The 16,478-nt window shown below is 45.5% G+C and overlaps 1 protein-coding gene across 1 annotated transcript in view; it reads left to right on the top strand.

Annotated features, from left to right (window-relative positions):
• The first annotated feature begins 1,136 nt into the window (after positions 1-1,136).
• The window catches only part of EVA1A (eva-1 homolog A, regulator of programmed cell death), an 85,001-nt gene continuing 69,659 nt past the window's right edge, over positions 1,137-16,478 (top strand). Inside the window, exon 1 of the mRNA NM_001435268.1 lies at positions 1,137-1,392. The gene's annotated coding sequence lies outside the window, so the exon portion shown is untranslated. The remainder of the gene's footprint in view (positions 1,393-16,478) is intronic.

Raw genomic sequence — 16,478 nt, forward strand, 5'->3', positions numbered from 1 at the left:
ATCTACCGTCACTCCCCATCCTGGCTGTGTTCTCTGATAGACCACCTTCTGATGGGAGTTTTCCATTCCTTCTTAGCTCTGTGTATGCCTTTTTTACTCTGTAGAAAGCTCTTCCGGTACTTGACCTATCTTGTAAGAGACCACAGAAACCCTGGGACTCTATCTGCACTAGACACATATTACAATTGTCCAGGAACAACATGCCCTACTGGTTCTTTTCTAAGTTCCTAGAGCCCAGCTTAGCACTTATCAGGCTCTTAAATAAAACAGTCCTTGAATTTAAGAAAGAAAATCCCAAATTTGAATGAGCAAAACCAAACAAAGATATCAAATACTCTCCTCATCAAAATGAATTCTTTCGAGATTATGCATTAGGGTTTAAACGTCATCATTGCGGGGGGGGGGGGGCGGGAAGTAGCGTAATTAGGGGCTCAGGTATGTCCCTGGTGGTTCAGTGATTCAGATTCTGGGCTTCCACGGCCGGGGGCACAGGTTGGATATCAAAGGGAACTGAGATCAGAAAAAGGAACCCTCCCTCCCACCCGCAAAAAAAAAAAAAAAAAAGCTCAAAGCAAGAGAGAGGACAGGAAGGAGAGGATGGGATGCTGCAAGCAGCTTGGAGGTCAGCTTTTAAATCTGGGCTGGTCCCAGCAACGGCGCCCCTCATAGCTCAGTTGGTAAAGAATCTGCCTGCAATGCAGGAGACTCCGGTTGGATTCCTATGTCAGGAAGATCCCCTGGGGAAGGGATAGGTCACCCACTCCAGGATTCTGACCTGAAGAGTTCAATGGACTGTATAGTTCATGGGGTCGCAAACAGTCGGACACGACTGAGTGAACTTCACTTTCTTTTTCTTTACTCCTAGCAGGGGAAAAGGGAAGAACTCTGGGGCAGGGTGGGGACAGCCCACGGAGAACCTTTCAGGGCCCTGGGGACTGTTAGAAGTGCGCGCAGTAGGCAAGAGTTTCGAAGCTTGAACTAACTTGCTGCGGGGGGAGGCGCCGCGAGCCGCAGCCATTTAGGTTTCAGGTCTTTCCAGCGCCCTTACGGGTAGCTGGTTTGGGGAAGGGGAGGGGAAGGGAGGGCAGGTCCAGAGCAAAGTGGGTGGAGTGGAGGGGGCAGACTGAAGGAAATGAGACAACCTTTTCCTCCCACAGAATCGTGGTCCTCCTGCGTCTGCTGGGGTTACCACCGCCGCCCGTGATCGCCCAGGCCGGGACCCCGTGCCCACAGGTCTCCACTGGGGTTTCTTTCCGAATCGCCAGTGCCAGCCCAAACCTTGGCCACAGCTTTGTTGCGTCCTCCTCTTAGTGATCGGCTCCTGGTCCCCGGCTCCGCCCCCAGCACCCGGAGCCAGGACCCCGGAAGTGCGCGTTGGCTGCTCGGGCGAAGGTAAGCGTTGCGGTTGAGCGCGCTCAGGGTGTAGGGGCGCCTGGCATCCCCAGAGGGCCGTGGCGTGCCCTGAACACCCCTGCTTCGGAAACACGTAGAGCACTTCTGACCTGAGAGGGCTGCTTTGTTCCTGACCCCCTGCCCAGGTGTTGTAGCCTGGGTACCCCCAAGGAACTTTGCTTACGGGAGCTTGTTTTCTCTCTCTTCTCACTTTGCTGGTGCTTCCTACCCCGCATCCCTGCTTCTTTTTCTGGATCCAAGAACTCTCCGCTCCTTGCCTATGCAGCCTGGCTTCGGAGAGCGAGTTCTTGCCTAATCTCTGCGCCTCTCTCCTCCGCCTCCGGGACCAGGGGCTTAGTTCCCAGGCGGCGACAGTGACTGGCTTTGACCTCGGACCTGCCAGATGCAGCCCTGTCCGAAATTTCCTTGGCTCTAGTTGATATGGTTTTGTTGTTCAGTGGCTCAGTCTTGTCCGACTCTTTGCGACCCCGGGGACTGCAGCACGCCAGGCTTCCCTGTCCCTGACCTTCACCATCTCCCAGAGCTCAAACTCATGTCCACTAAGTCAGTGATGCCATCCGACCATCTCGTTCTCTGTTGTCCCCTTCTCCTCCTGCCTTCAATGTTTCCCAGCATCAGGGTCTTTTCCAATGAGTTGGCTCTTCCCATTAGGTGGCCAAAGTATTGGAGCTTCAGCCTCAGTTCTTCCAATGAATATTCTGGGTTGATTTCCTTTAGGATTGACTGGTTTGATCTCCTTGCAGTGCAAAAGAGCCTTCTCCAACATCACAGTTCAAAAACATAATTTCTTCCATGCTCAGCCTTCTTTATGGTCCAACTCTCACATTCATACATGACTACTGGAAAAACCATAGCTTTATTTTATGAATGTTTTAAGCCAGCCTTTTCACTCTCCTCTGTCACCCTCATCAAGAGGCTCTTTAGTTCCTCTTCGCTTTCTGCCATAAGGGAGGTGTCATCTGCATATCTGACATTTACCAAACTCCTTTCCAGGAACTCAGTCTGCTGCATGCTTTTGGTGGCCCCTGAAATCAAGGTGGATGGGGGGGGGTGAAAAGGTAGTTGGTGGTCCCAAAATCCTTAGAGGGGATGCTCTGCTCACGGAGAGAAGTGTAGTCAGCTTCTTGCAGTTCTGACTGGGTTTCCCAAGGATTAGGGTGTGGGGGTGGGGATGAGCACTGAATATGGGATTCACTGAATATGTGAGGGTGGAGGTAAGGAGGCTGATTTGGAAGGAGAGGGGAGGAAACCATTTTGTGTTAGCTTGCCATTTTGCTCTTATTAACTACCTGAGTTCTCACATCAAGCCTCTGAGTAGGGACTCCTATCCCTATTTTACAAAAGGGCAAAGTGAGATGCACAGAGGGTGAGTAATGCTGCCAAGGCTATGCAGATGGGAAGGGATCCAGTCAGGATTTGGGAATCAGCAGGTTTGTACCAAGCATCCCCACATCCTGCCCTAGAAAGAGTTCCTCTATCCAGTTTGAGCAGAATACCAACACCTATCCCTGGGTCATACTACATGGGACCAGGCTTTTTACTTTTTGAGCAAATACATCTTGATTCTATTCAAATCCAAATGATTTATTTAGTACCTACTATCCTCACAATTCAGTGGAAAGCACTGAAGTTTCAACTTGAAACCTCACTCTTGTATCTTCTGCCTGTCATCCAGTCTGTCATCAAATATGTAATTCTTCCCCAGAAGAATGACTTGAGTCTCTCTCCCCAAAAGACTGTTCGGCTTGTTGCCTAACCTAAACCCTAGAGTGGGACCACTAGCATTTAAATCCTGCATGGGGCCTTTCTGCAGTTTTCTGTGTCTGAAAAGTAGGGATGGGAGGATTTAAAACAGAGACTGTCAACCAGGGTTTCGGTTTTGTCTCCCAAATGGTATCTGGCAATGTCTGGAAACATTTTTGGCTCTTAACATGGAAGTGTTAGTGTCCTTCCATCCCCAGATGACAGAAGAGATGAGAATCTGCACGTGTTTTACGAGCACCGAGGTAGATCCTGTGCATATTAAAATTTGAGATTCACTGTCTCACAGAATAAAATCTAACCTCAGACATTGGCCTACATGCCTGTTCACATTGGCCTCAATTTACCTTCCCAAATTCATCTCATGACACTTCCTGTATGCACTTTCTATTCCACCCAACTTCCTATTCTTTTGGTATTCTAGGTCTTGACTTTTTGGAACATCCATCTTTCTCCATGGCTGGCAAATTCCTCATTATTCTTTGGGACCAGATCTCAAGTCCTGTGGTGGGTGAAGCAAAATTCAGCCCCTACAGGTGGTTTGGTTTTATCCCTCCCTGCTACCCCATCCCCAGCCATCATCTCCCATTTTTTCTTTTAATCTATCTCTCTTGTAGAGTTTACTGTGCTTTATAGGGATCTCTTGTTCATCCCCTGACTGGTCTACCTGGAACCTAGCACAGTTCTGTCCTCATGCTGGTGGTTAAACTTGCAAGCTTTGGAATTAGGCTGCCTGCATTCAAATTCTAGTTCTGCCACTTTGTGAGCTTCAGACATTGACTCAGTCTCTCAAAACCTTATTAACAAGAAGAAATAGTCTGCCTTCTCTGCAGATGAGTGTTATTAACTAGTGGGATAATAATTGTTCATATTAGCACTGAGTGCCAGGACAGGGTTCAATTTTAGTATTTTATATTTTTACTAATTTAATTTTTATGAGGACCCTATTAAGTTAGTACTGCTGCTACTACTGCTGCTAAGTCGCTTCAGTCATGTCCGACTCTGTGCGACCCCATAGACGGCAGCCCACCAGGCTCCCCCGTCCCTGGGATTCTCCAGGCAAGAACACTGGAGTGGGTTGCCATTTCCTTCTCCAACGCATGAAAGTGAAAAGTGAAAGTGAAGTCGCTCAGTCGTGTCCAACTAGTATTACCCTATTTTCCAGGCAAAGAAATGGTGTCCCGGGAAGCTAAGCAGTTTGCCCAAAGTCACACAGCTAATGTAGGCCAGGATTCACAAGACATCTGGATTGTAAAACACATTCTGGTAAAGGGCTTAAACCACATATAGTACGTGCTATATAAACATGAGCTGGATTTGTTGTGTACGTTGATAACAGCCAAAGTCTATTGGGTTTTTCAACTGCTCCACCTTGTGATCTAAGACTGTGCCTTTCTTCTTACAATTCCTATTCCTTTCCTCTCCATCTTGCCCCTAACCCAGTCTCAGAGGGACAAGACATTGGGGTCAGTCTCCTGTCACAGTTCTAGGTCAGCACCAATGAACTTGCTAAATGGAGCCTTTTGTGAGCCAGGTCAGGGTCAGAACAGCATTCACTCTTTGAGTACGGCCCCATGGAATCAGCACACTTGCTGGAGGTGAGAGGTGCCGAGGACGAGTTAGGAGCTACCTGACTCCAGCTTCTAAGCATTTTGTGTTTTGCATTGTGTATAGCACATCAGTATTGTGTTAAATCAATCAGTGAATATGGGATGAACGGATGAATGGCACTAGGTGGATCTCCTGCCTATACTTGTGATTCAGAGTATGCTTTTTCTCCAAGTGTTATATAGTAAAGATAAAACTTGTTAAGATAATTGAATGACTTGCACAGAGTTTTTGAGAACCACATTTGGAACCTATCACTGACCACTTATATGAGTTATGTGTGACCCTGCATACTAGGTTACAGCTGATCACTTTGTTAACTTGAGATCCTTTTCCCTGAATGTAGCCCTGCCTTGAAAGCTGAAAGTTGTACCCCTTCCTTGCTGGTCCATTGGCCACCTGCTGTATAGGCCAGACTGTCTTACACAGATACCTGCACATTTGTGCACTCTGGCTTCTTTCACAGGTGACGCAGACAGTTGTGGTCTCCCTGAGTTTGCTTGTTTTGGCAGGTTGTCCCTCAGACTTTAGTGGAGTGAGGTTGCCTGGTATGTGCAAGGCTTTGAGGTTTTGTTAGGAGGTCACAGAAATACTCTAGTAAGGCTGCTTTTGAGGATGGAGCAGGGTGAGAACTTCCCTGTCCATCGATGTGTTACAGACCACTCAGATTCCTTGTAGCACTTCAGACCGGACTCTTACTGCCTTTGGTGGTAATGCCTCTGGCATTATCCCCTTTCCTGGGTCACCAGATGACTGATCTGAAAAACATTTCCCTCAAGGGCTAATGACTGGAGTAAAAGGCTCAAGATTTTGGGAGCATCACTTGTATTTTCACTGAGGCATTTATCTAGAAGATTAACTAGCCCAGGAGGGGAATGTCAGGCCCAGCACTATGTTTCCAGGCCTCTGATGTCAAGCTTGGCTGCCGTCTTAGGTAGTACCTCTTAACCTCTTCTACCTCTCAAGTAGGAGCTTGCTGGGTTTGTGGGGACTGGTAATCATGAGCGTGACAGGTAGAAAGCTGTATGTACCTGGTACATAGCTAAAGAAGGGCCTGACAGATGCACAGGTATGTGGTGACTGGAGGACAAGAGATGGGTCTGGGAGATGGCTCTGACTTTCCAGCAGTCCAGGAATCTGTTTCTGTATGTTGGGAGATAGTGGAGTGGGCTCAGGTAAGCTGAGCTCTTTGAATGGTGGCTCTCCCTTCTGTTTATGGGAGTGGAACCAGAGTCCAGGGGGAGGGACAGTGTGTCCAGTAAGCAAAGAAACCAGAGTCACAAGGTTGTGCTCAGTGGTTGTAGGTTTGTTTCTTTGTTTGTTTGTTTTTTCCTTCAAAGCCCTGGCTAATAAACTGTGCAGATGCCTCTTCCTGAGTCTGGACTTTTGAACATTACCTTTAGAGAAGCCAAAAGTCTGTCTGAATTGAAAAGTAATTGCTAAGTTTCTCTGGACTTAGGGAGGAAGAAAGCAAGAGAGAGAGAGACAAGAGAAAGAGCTAGGGCACTCTCTATCAGGTCTGTTTTTTATAAAATCCAGCATGTGACCTAGCAGATCACTGTCATGGCTGATACATTTGCTGGGAATCATGTTCACAGTTGCAGTCCTTTTCTTTGATCCAAAAATGTTTTGTCAAAACACACCTCAGGGGCTAGGTGCATATGTTTGCTGATTGGACAACTGATATAAGTGCTTCTATAGGTCATTCCCAGATTTCACTAGTTTATTTACCACTTAGTGACACGCCTTTCCCCACAGCATGTAAGAGATACTTCAGATCAGATCAGATCAGTCGCTCAGTCATGTCCCACTCTTTGTGACCCCATGAATCCCAGCACGCCAGGCCTCCCTGTCCATCACCAACTCCCAGAGTTCACTGAGACTCATGTCCATCGAGTCAGTGATGCCATCCAGCCATCTCATCCTCTGTCATCCCCTTCTCCTCCTGCCCCCAATCCCTCCCAGCATCAGAGTCTTTTCCAATGATTCAACTCTTCGCATGAGGTGGCCAAAGTACTGGAGCTTCAGCTTTAGCATCATTCCTTCCAAAGAAATCCCAGGGCTGATCTCCTTCAGAACAGACTGGTTGGATCTTCTCGCAGTCCAAGGGACTCTCAAGAGTCTTCTCCAACACCACAGTTCAAAAGCATCAATTCTTCGGCAATCAGCCTTCTTCACAGTCCAACTCTCACATCCATACATGACCACAGAAAAAACCATAGCCTTGACTAGACGAACCTTTGTTGGCAAAGTAATGTCTCTTCTTTTCAATATGCTATCTAGGTTGGTCATAACTTTCCTTCCAAGGAGTAAGCGTCTTTTAATTTCATGGCTGCAGTCACCATCTGTAGTGATTTTGGAGCCCCCCAAAATAAAGTCTGACACTGTTTCCACTGTTTCCCCATCTATTTCCCATGAAGTGATGGGACCGGATGCCATGATCTTCGTTTTCTGAATGTTGAACTTTAAGCCAACTTTTTCATTCTCCACTTTCACTTTCATCAAGAGGCTTTTGAGTTCCTCTTCACTTTCTGCCATAAGGGTGGTGTCCTCTGCATATCTGAAGTCATTGATATTTCTCCCAGCAATCTTGATTCCAGCTTGTGCTTCTTCCAGCCCAGCATTTCCCATGATGTACTCTGCATATAAGTTAAACAAGCAGGGTGACAATATACTGCCTTGACGTACTCCTTTTCCTATTTGGAACCAGTCTGTTGTTGCATGTCCAGTTCTAACTGTTGCTTCCTGACCTGCATACAAATTTCTCAAGAGGCAGATCAGGTGGTCTGGTATTCCCATCTCTTTCAGAATTTTCCACAGTTTATTGTGATGCACACAGTCAAAGGCTTTGGCATAGTCAATAAAGCAGAAATAGATGTTTTTCTGGAACTTTCTTGCTTTTTCCATGAGCCAGCGGATGTTGGCAATTTGATCTCTGGTTCCTCTGCCTTTTCTAAAACCAGCTTGAACATCAGGAAGTTCACGGTTCACGTATTGCTGAAGCCTGGCTTGGAGAATTTTGAGCATTACTTTACTAGCGTGTGAGATGAGTGCAATGGTGCAGTAGTTTGAGCATTCTTTGGCATTGCCTTTCTTTGGGATTGGAATGAAAACTGATCTTTTCCAGTCCTGTGGCCACTGCTGAGTTTTCCAAATTTGCTGGCATATTGAGTGCAGCACTTTCACAGCATCATCTTTCAGGATTTGAAATAGTTCAACTGGAATTCCATCACCTCCACTAGCTTTACTCATAGTGATGCTTTCTAAGGCCCACTTGACTTCACATTCCAGGATGTCTGGCTCTAGGTGAGTGATCACACCATTGTGATTATCTGGGTCGTGAAGATCTTTTTTGTACAGTTCTTCTGTGTATTCTTGCCATCTCTTCTTAATATCTTCTGCTTCTGTTAGGTCCATACTATTTCTGTCCTTTATTGAGCCCATCTTTGCATGAAATGTTCCTTTGGTATCTCTAATTTTCTTGAAGATATCTCTAGTCTTTCCCATTCTATTGTTTTCCTCTGCATTGATCGCTGAAGAAGGCTTTCTTATCTCTTCTTGCTATTCTTTGGAACTCTGCATTCAGATGCTTATATCTTTCCTTTTCTCCTTTGCTTTTCGCTTCTCTTCTTTTCACAGCTATTTGTAAGGCCTCCCCAGACAGCCATTTTGCTTTTTTGCATTTCTTTTCCATGGGAATGGTCTTGATCCCTGTCTCCTGTACAATGTCACGGACCTCATTCCATAGTTCATCAGGCACTCTATCTATCCGATCTAGGCCCTTACATCTATTTCTCACTTCCACTGTATAATCATAAGGGATTTGATTTAGGTCATACCTGAATGGTCTAGTGGTTTTCCCTACTTTCTTCAATTTAAGTCTGAATTTGGCAATAAGGAGTTCATGGTCTGAGCCACAGTCAGCTCCTGGTCTTGTTTTTGCTGACTGTATAGAGCTTCTCCATCTTTGGCTGCAAAGAATATAATCAATCTGATTTCGGTGTTGACCATCTGGTGATGTCCATATATAGAGTCTTCTCTTGTGTTGCTGGAAAAGGGTGTTTGTTATGACCAGTGCATTTTCTTGGCAAAACTCTATTAGTCTTTGCCCTGCTTCATTCCGTATTCCAAGGCCAAATTTGCCTGTCACTCCAGGTGCCTCCCGACCTCCTACTTTTGCATTCCAGTCCCCTATAATGAAAAGGACATCTTTTTTGGGTGGTAGTTCTAAAAGGTCTTGTAGGTCTTCATAGAACCGTTCAACTTCAGCTTCTTCAGCGTTACTGGTTGGGGCATAGACTTGGATTACTGTGATATTGAATTGTTTGCCCTGGAAACGAACAGAGATCATTCTGTCGTTTTTGAGATTGCATCCAAATACTGAATTTTGGACTCTTTTGTTGACCATGATGGCCACTCCATTTCTTCTGACGGATTCCTGCCTGCAGTAGTAGATATAATGGTCATCTGAGTTAAATTCACCCATTCCAGTCCATTTGAGTTCCCTGATTCCTAGAATGTCGACATTCACTCTTGCCATCTCTTGTTTGACCACTTCCAATTTGCCTTGATTCATGGACCTGACATTCCAGGTTCCTATGCAATATTGCTCTTTACAGCATCGGACCTTGCTTCTATCACCAGTCACATCCACAGCTGGGTGTTGTTTTTGCTTTGGCTCCATCCCTTCATTCTTTCTGGAGTTATTTCTCCACTGATCTCCAGTAACATATTGGGCACCTACTGACCTGGGGAGTTTCTCTTTCAGTATCCTATCATTTTGCCTTTTCGTACTGTTCATGGGGTTCTCAAGGCAAGAATCCTGAAGTGGTTTGCCATTCCCTTCTCCAGTGGACCACATTTTGTCAGATCTCTCCACCATGACCCGCCCATCTTGGGTTGCCCCACAGGCATGGCTTAGTTTCATTGAGTAAGACAAGGCTGTTGTCCTAGTGTGATTAGATTGACTAGTTTTCTGTGAGTATGGTTTCAGTGTGTTTGCTCTCTGATGCCCTCTTGCAACACCTACCGTCTTACTTGGGTTTCTCTTACCTTTGTGTGGGGTATCTCTTCATGGCTGCTCCAGCAAAGTGCAGCCGATGCTACCTACCTTGGACGAGGGGTATCTCCTAACTGCTGCCCCTTCTGACCTTGAACGTGAAATAGCTCCTCTAGGCCCTCCTGCGCCAGCACAGCCACCGCTCCTGCCTCTTGAGAAATCAAGGGTTTTAATGTCCGCCGCTCCAAATCTTTGTTGTGATGAGACAGAACCAAGGAGCATACACTCGCCTGACAAACCCATGTGCTGGGGCTCAAACCCAGCCAAAACCCATAGTACCATCACAGAAAGAATTCAGTGAGAGACAAAGTGATAAGTAAGAAGTGGATTTATTTGGAATCAGAGAGAAGTACACTCCACAGATAGAGTGCGGGCCATTGCAGAGGGCAAGTGATACTCACTAAGAGATACTTAGTGAGTGATAAACAATAAACGAATGCACTAGCATGAAAGTCACATCTTCAACCTCAGTATGTTCATGCCCTGAATGGGGAGATAGACAGGAAAACCAGCACAGCACATGGAGTAGTTCTGCAACAGAGAAAATACAGATGCAGAGGAAGACTCAGTCTAGCCAGGGGTCAGGGAATGGAGGCCAAGGGAAAGGAAGTCTCTTTGTGGAACATTCTTCCTCCATGGAAAGTGGTCCCATAGGCGGTTCCTAGTGGTCAGTTGCAATACAAGCACCTGGGAGTTGGTGCCAGAACCCGTGTTAAAGGGTTTATATCCCTTCATTGTGTTGATCCTTGTAACTATCCTCTGAGGCCAATATTAGAGGAGGAATCAGAATCCCACCCTTAGCTAAAAGGCAGATCTGGCATTGGATCCAGGCCCCTGGACTCTGAGCCCTTCACCATTGCTCCAGACAGTGTCAGGATGGTCATATTATCATCAAAGCCAATTCGAAAACCTAATTTTCAAAAAAGAAAGTACAGGTGTGTGGGTTCTTGTTGTCTGGGTGGGAGTAGCCCTTTCCTCTACGTTCTTCCCCCTTTCCCTCTCCCTTGCCTGATATCTGAGGCCTTGACTTGTGAGAACCTAGAAGCAGTTAGACGCTCTTTGCTCTGGGGATCAGTGCCTCTTTTTTCTACCTCTTACCTCCACTTTCATCACCTAGGCATCTTGCACTTTTTTCTCCAAGGTGAGAGGAGGTGGAAATGCTGCTCTGTAGACAAGTAACCATAGAGTTTTGAATAAAAGAAAGCTTTCTTTAAAAAAAAAAAAAATCCTGCTGCAGTTTAAGCCTTTCCACTTTGCCCTGTTCCCTCCTGCCTGTGTCACTTGGATGGTTAATAGTAGGAGGAAAATGACTTCAGGGGGCCTTGTTTCTACACAGGGACCCTTGATCAAAAGGGCTGCCAAAACTTGCCTTGCCCTAAGGACCTACACAAATCACAAATAAGGCTGACTTGTCTTTTTGCTTGCTCATATTGGCAAGACAGGCCACAGCAGCCCATGATAAAGGGCTGTAAGGGCCTCTTGTTGGAAGACACAGGCACTGTTTTCCTTAAGTGCCTATCCTGTGTTCCACTAGGCTGAGCAACCTTTGATGTTAGTTTCCTTCCCTGCTGGAGTACACTTTGAGGACCTCATGAAAATACGGAAAACAATGACTTGGACATATTAGAGTCTGGAAAAGACACTCATGAAAGTGAAGAGCGTGCCTGTAGATAGCCGTGTATGCTCACAGAGATAGCTTGGTGGCCTTGGTTTGTCTGCTTAGCTCAAACTGTCAGTGTTTGGGTTTCCCAGGTGGCTCAGTGGTAAAGAACCTGCCTGCCAACTCGAGTTCAGTCCCGTGGGTTGGGAAGATTCCCTGGAGAAGGAAGTGGCAACCTACTCCAGTATTCTTGCCTGAAGAATCCCATGGACAGAGGAGTCTGACAGGCTACAGTCCACGGGGTCACAAGAGTTGGACCCAACTGAGCACACATGCTGCACGCCAGCGTTTACAGACACCCTCACGTCCCAGACATCGTTCCAGGCCCTGGGGTTGTAGACATGGACAAGATGTTCTTCCTGCCCGCCAGGCTTCTTTGCCCATGGAATTTTCCAGGCAAGAATACTGGAGTGGAGTGCCATTTCTTACTCCAGGGGATTTTCTCAACCCAGGAATTGAAACTGTGTCTCTTGCATCTCCTGCACTGGCAGCTGGATTCTTTACCACTAGCACCATGTGGGAAGCCCCAATGTAGCGTTACATTATTACATTACTATCCTGTATCATAGTAGCATGACTACATTACTGTCTTGTAGTATTACTATGCTATGCATCTCTCTCATTAAAGTAAATCTCTGAAAGCAAGACATGTGTGCTTGTGCATGCTGAATTGCTAAGTCATGTCTGACTCTTTACATCCCTATGGAATGCAGCCCACCAGGCTCCTCTGTCCATGGGATTTCCCAGGCAAGAATACTAGAGTGGGTTTCCATTTCCTTCTTCAGGGGATCTTCCCAACCCAGGGATCAGACCTGCATCTTCTGCGTTGGCAGGCAAATTCTTTACCACTGCACCACTGAGGAAGCCTGAAACATGTCTTACTGATTCCTAAATCACTAGAGCCCACCCTGAGTCCTTGCATTTTGGTAGGTGTTCAATCAATGACTGCTGCAACCACTCAAAAATTCAGTGCTAGAGGTAATCACTAGCACTTTGGGCATCCAGAGGAGGACCAGCTAAACTCAACTTGGACAGCAGCTGGGTCCAAGAGCATCTAAGAGGCTGAAGGGGAGGCGTCTAGGCTTACAGAAGGGCATCACTGGCAGAGGAATCAGAGCGAAATACAGCATGACTAAATGAGCAGGCATGGTGTGCTCTAGGAACAAAAGAGAGATAGGTGTGGCTGGAGGGAGGGAGGCAGGTCTCTAAATGGGCGAAGTGGCACACCAGGAAAGCCTTGTTACAGAATTGGAATTTTATTCTGAAGACACTGGGGAACTACTGTAGGATTTCACACAGGAGAGACTAGATCAGAGTTTCATTGTAAAAACAGACCCCTCAGTCAGTAGATATTGGAAAGGAATAAGACACGTGGCAGGAAGACCAGGTAGGGCACCACTGCAGTTTAGAGAGTAGAAAAGGCCCAGGGTTTGGAGTCAGACAGACCTCAGTCTACATACCAGTCTCAAATCTTTGTGTAACTTAGGCTATTATTAAGTGCCTCTGAGCTTCTGTTTTTCTCATCTGAAAACAGGGATGGAGACATCAAGGATAGATGGCTCTCAAGACTATGGATGATGAAGTATGTAAAGTGTCTGCTACAGTAATCGATCAACATTTGGCATGTGAAAATGGTGGTGAATATTAGTTTTTAATATTATTGTTATTAATCCAGGTGGAAAATAAAATGAGTTTCTAAGACCCTAGTAATAGGAGCGGAGAATTGGGCTCAACTCAGGACATATTTTGGCAATAAAGTTGACACAATTTGCTGACTCATCCATGCTGTGGAGTTTGAGGGTGGGGGCAAGAGTCTGGGATGACTGGGATTTTAACTTGAGCAGCAAGAGTAAGGACAGTGGGGCCATTCATTAGGAGAGTTATAGAGGAGGAGCATTTGCAGAAAAAGATGATGAGCTCAATTTCAGACAAACTGAACTTGAAGCATTTTAGGGAGAGTTAAGGACTTCCCAGGTGGCTCAGTGGCAAAGAATTCACCTATCAATGCAGGTCACAGAGTACTGGGCTGGGCTCCATCTGTTATACACCAGCTTCCTGGTACTTGTGTTTTTTGCATGTGTTGTGCATAGTCACTCAGTGGGGTCTGACTCTTTGTGATCCCAGAGACTTGGCTACCAGACGCCTCTTTCCATTGAATTTTCCAGGCAAAAACTGGAGTGGGTTGCCATTTCCTCCTCCAGGGGATCTTCCTGACTCAGAGATCGAACATGCATCTCTCATGACTTCTGTATTAGCCGGTGGATTCTTTACCACTGAACCACCTGGCCAGCCTCTATTTTGCATATGATAGCTACTCTCTCAATTTGTCCTACGCTTTCCTTCCCCTACTGTGATCACCAGACCATTCTCTATGTCTGTGTCTCCATTCAGTTCAGTCCAGTCGCTCAGTCATGTCCGAATCTTCAGGACCCCCATAGACCACAGCACGCCAGCCCTCCCTGTCCATCACCAACTCCCAGAGTTTACTCAAACTCATCTCCATGGAGTCAGTGATGCCATCCAACCATCTCATCCTCTGTCATCCCCTTCTCCTCCTGCCTTCAATCTTTCCCAGCATCAGGGTCTTTCCTAATGAGTCAGCTCTTCACATCAGGTGGCCAAAGTATTGGAGTTTCAGCTTCAATATCAATCCTTCCAATGAATACTCAGGACTCATATCCTTTAGGATGGATCTCCTTGCTGTCCAAGGGACTTTCAAGAGTCTTCTCCAACACCACAGTTCAAAAGCATCAATTCTTAAGTGTTCAGCTCTCTTTATAGTCCAACTCTCACATCCCTACATGACTACTGGAAAAACCAAAGCCTTGACTAGACGGACCTTTGTTGGCAGAGTAATGTCTCTGCTTTTTAATATACTGTCTAGGTTGGTCATAACTTTCCTTCCAAGGAGTAAGCGTCTTTTAATTTCATGGCTGCAGTCACCATCTGCAGTGATTTTGGAGCCCAGAAAAATAAAGTCTGACACTGTTTCTACTGTTTCCCCATCTATTTCCCATGAAGTGATGGAACCAGATGCCATGATCTTCATTTTCTGAATGTTGAGCTTTAAGCCAACTTTTTCACTCTTCTCTTTCACTTTCATCAAGATGCTCTTTAGTTCTTCTTCACTTTCTGCCATAAGATATGCATAAATCTGCATATCTGAGGTTATTGATACTTCTCCTGGCAATCTTGATTCCAGCTTGTGCTTCATCCAGCCCAGCGTTTCTCATGATGTACTCTGAATATAAATTAAATAAACAGGGTGACAATATACAGCCTTGACATACTCCTTTTCCTATTTGGAACTAGTCTGTTGTTCCATGTCCAGTTCTAACTGTTGCTTCCTGACCTGCATACAGATTTCTCAAGAGGCAGGTCAGGTGATCTAATATTCCCATCTCTTTCAGAATTTTCCACATTTTGTTGTGACCACACAGGCAAAGGCTTTGACATAGTCAATAAAGCAGAAATAGATGTTTTTCTGGAACTCTCTTGCTTTTGCCATGATCCACCGGATGTTGGCAATTGATCTCTGGTTCCTCTGCCTTTTCTAAAACCAGCTAGAACATCTGGAATTTCACGGTTCATGTATTGCTGAAACCTGGCTTGGAGAATTTTGAGCATTACTTTAGTAATGAGTGAGATGAGTGCAATTGTGTGGTAGTTTGAGCATTCTTTGGCATTGCCTTTCTTTGGGATTGGAATGAAAACTGACTTTTTCCAGTCCTTTGGCCACTGATGAGTTTTCCAAATTTGTTGGCATATTGAGTACAGCACTTTCACAGCATCATCTTTTAGGATTTGAAATAGCTCAACTGGAATTCCATCACCTTCACTAGCTTTGTTCATAGTGATGCTTTCTAAGGCCCACTTGACTTCACATTCCAGGATGTCTGGCTCTAGGTGAGTGATCACACCATCGTGATTATCTGGGTCATGAAGATCTTTTTTGTACAGTTCTTCTGTGTATTCTTGCCACCTCTTCTTAATATCTTCTGCTTCTGTTAGGTCATTACCATTTCTGTCCTTTATCGAGCCCATCTTTGCATGAAATGTTCCCTTGGTATCTCTAATTTTCTCAAAGAGATCGTTAGTCTTTCCCATTCAGCAGTGGCCACAGGACTGGAAAAGGTCAGTTTTCATTCCAATCCCAAAGAAAGGCAATGCCAAAGAATGCTCAAACTACTGCACCATTGCACTCATCTCACACGCTAGTAAAGTAATGCTCAAAATTCTCCAAGCCAGGCTTCAGCAATACGTGAACCAGGAACTTCCAGATGTTCAAGCTGGTTTTAGAAAAGGCAGAGGAACCAGAGATCAAATTGCCAACATCTGCTGGATCATGGCAAAAGCAAGAGAGTTCCAGAAAAACATCTATTTCTGCTTTATTGACTATGCCAAAGCCTTTGACTGTGTGCATCACAATAAACTGTGGAAAATTCTGAAAGAGATGGGAATACCAGACCACCTGATCTGCCTCTTGAGAAATTTGTATGCAGGTCAGAAAGCAACAGTTAGAACTGGACATGGGACAACAGACTGGTTCCAAATAGGAAAAGGAGTACATCAAGGCTGTATATTTTCACCCTGTTTATTTAACTTATATGCAGAGTACATCATGAGAAACGCTGGACTGGAAGAAACACAAGCTGGAATCAAGATTGCCAGGAGAAATATCAATAACCTCAGATATGCAGATAACACCACCCTTATGGCAGAAAGTAAAGAGGAACTCAAAAGCCTCTTGATGAAAGTGAAAGTGGAGAGTGAAAAAGTTGGCTTAAAGCTCAACATACAGAAAACGAAGATCATGGCATCCGGTCCCATCACTTCATGGGAAATAGATGGGGAAACAGTATCAGACTTTATTTTTCTGAGCTCCAAAATCACTGCAGATGGTGACTGCAGCCATGAAATTAAAAGACACTTACTCCTTGGAAGGAAAGTTATGACCAACCTAGATAGCATATTGAA

The sequence above is a fragment of the Bos taurus genome, chromosome 11 (assembly GCF_002263795.3).
Source record: "Bos taurus isolate L1 Dominette 01449 registration number 42190680 breed Hereford chromosome 11, ARS-UCD2.0, whole genome shotgun sequence".
Taxonomy (NCBI): domain Eukaryota; kingdom Metazoa; phylum Chordata; class Mammalia; order Artiodactyla; family Bovidae; genus Bos; species Bos taurus.